The sequence below is a fragment of the Hypanus sabinus genome, unplaced genomic scaffold (assembly GCF_030144855.1).
Source record: "Hypanus sabinus isolate sHypSab1 unplaced genomic scaffold, sHypSab1.hap1 scaffold_294, whole genome shotgun sequence".
NCBI classification, from domain to species: Eukaryota; Metazoa; Chordata; class Chondrichthyes; order Myliobatiformes; family Dasyatidae; genus Hypanus; species Hypanus sabinus.
Genome location: NW_026781090.1, coordinates 539,224 through 541,551, shown reverse-complemented (window position 1 = coordinate 541,551; position 2,328 = coordinate 539,224). Strand labels below are relative to the sequence as shown.

At 45.0% G+C, this 2,328-nt stretch overlaps 1 non-coding gene across 1 annotated transcript; it reads right to left on the bottom strand.

The window, feature by feature from the left end:
* Positions 1–1,436: 1,436 nt before the first annotated feature.
* On the bottom strand, positions 1,437–1,509 carry trnaa-agc (transfer RNA alanine (anticodon AGC)). The gene has a single exon. It is a non-coding gene; the product is annotated as a tRNA-Ala (tRNA).
* Positions 1,510–2,328: the final 819 nt, after the last annotated feature.

Sequence of the window (2,328 nt, the reverse complement as noted above, 5' to 3'; positions counted from 1 at the left end):
GCAATAAAATGCCACTCGGCCGAACCTCTCCCTGTAACTCAATCCCGCGAGTCCCTGCAAATCTTTGTAAATACTGACTGCACTCTTTTTAGCGGACTTCTGCCTTTCCTATCACAGGGCGACCAAGACTGTTCACAGAACTCCAAGCGCGGTATCTCCAAGGAGAGGGGTAGTGTAATTGAAGTGCGCATCTACGCTTCTTTCCGAAAGTCTGAGTTACTATTCGATTGCAAGGTCAGATTCTGAAACCAAGATCATGCACCGCAGCAAACTTCCCTCTGTTTTATTTTACTGCTTCGGGGACAAACCGTTGCTCTGAGCAGAACATTGTTACCCGGTCTTAAAAGTGCTCGGCACTTGTAATGTTTTTTAAATCTGTAATATGCAAGTCAAACGATGACCAAGTATAACACACAACACACGTAGACACTGTCAGGCAGTCACAATTGACAAGGAGAATGCAACAGTGAAATGTCCTGACGGGACGGCGTTGGTGGTTTCTTAAAAATAAGACTTCTATTCTGTCTTTATTGTGACCATCTTTGACAGCGTTGTAACTTCAAACAATGACAATGCACATACGTTGAAGCTAAAATTTTTCAATGTAAATGTGGTACGTTTAATGTTTAGCACATTTATGGTTTATATTCATTAATACAGTTAAATTCAGTTTATTTCATTATTATATTACCAAAGATGTCGAAACATTTTAGCATAATTTCAAAATGATGTCAACATGGTATAAAATAAATTCCAGCTCCTTGTCCACAAATGCCAAGTTCGCGGGGGAATTTCAATCATGGCGAGGCTGTGGTATGGAATTGATGATGGGCGCAGTAAAAGAAGTCCTGATCCTTCGAGCCGGAATCGAACCAGCGACCTAAAGATGACTCCGTTTCCTCTACAGTGATCCGCTCTACCAACTGAGCTATCGAAGGAAAAGTGACACCAAGTTTTTCCACGTTGGCTCCTGCCGACAATCATTATGCAGATTTCAGCCTGGCATCTGTCGACCGATGGCAAAAGCCTGCCTGTGGCAACGAACTCGTCCTTCCAGCACTGGGGGCCACAGGCCACGGGATGACGCCTATCACCGCGCTTCTGACAATTCTCGGGACACTACGATTCCAACACAGCTCTTTGATCGTCCTCGCCCGTTCAAATCAAAGGTTACTCAGCTTTCTCTTTTCACCCAGTAACCAGGGCAATGTCCTTCTAACCACTCACCTGATTTATGCCTGAATCGTCGCCAGCAGCTCATCCATTACTGAAACTCCAGCTGCCAGCCGGCTTTTCCTCCAATCTGCTTTCAATCAGCAAACCTACGACAATTTCTCCCGGCCCTTTGACTGAGACATTTTCCGCACAACCGCATCTTTTGTGCATTCCAAGTTCAGGGATTTGATGCGACGAATCCTCTGAATACAAAATGTCGATGGAGAATGCGAGCATCGATCTCGCTACCTCTCGCATGCTAAGCGAGCGCTCTACCATTTGAGCTAATTCCCCAGCACATCGCACTAACCTCCTATAATTTGCTCCGTTGGACAAACATCATTGCAAGCCTGCCACTGTTCACCGATGCACACTCAGCAGCTCACAGACAGGCACACACACTCACGCACTCATCAGTAGCTGAGAGCGGCGTGAGGTCTCTGCTTCCGTATCAGTAATCGAAAGGTACTTACAAAGGATACCGACAATTATAATGACTGTGTAACAAATAGCCCTGTCTGGAAACATTGTTAATCCAAGGCTGTTCTGTTTGGAATGTTGTCAATTTCTAAATTTTCTTCTAAGGATAGCTGAGACCCCGTGAGTGGGGATAAAAGACAGGTCTGGAGAGACACCCTTCAGACACACCAGTGGACACTGACTGAATGTTGGGAACCCACAGAAAGATGGGAGCCTCGGAGACCGAACCAGGAGATCGGTCAGTAAAGTTCACAGTGTTACAGCAGGGACGGTGGGGAATTGTGTGTGTGTCCACTCATGCCAGAGTGATGAGTGCACCACAAGAGAACGGTCTAGCTGAAGAACAGAGGGGTCATAACTGAATGAACACAACGACACGACGGATTAAGAAAGCTACAAAAGGTTTTCCTGCCACAGCTGTTGCTGTTACATCTCGCTCGCTCGCTCTGTGTCGCTCTCGCTCTCTCTCCAACGTTTTCAACACAACAACTATAACCACCTCAGCATTTATGAACTGAACTCTATACTTTCTTTTGACAATTCATTTACTCCTAGTCATCGATAGAGCTTGTTTATTATTGCTTATTATTATTCCTACACTTTTAGGTTTATTACTGCTAACTTGTTTTATAT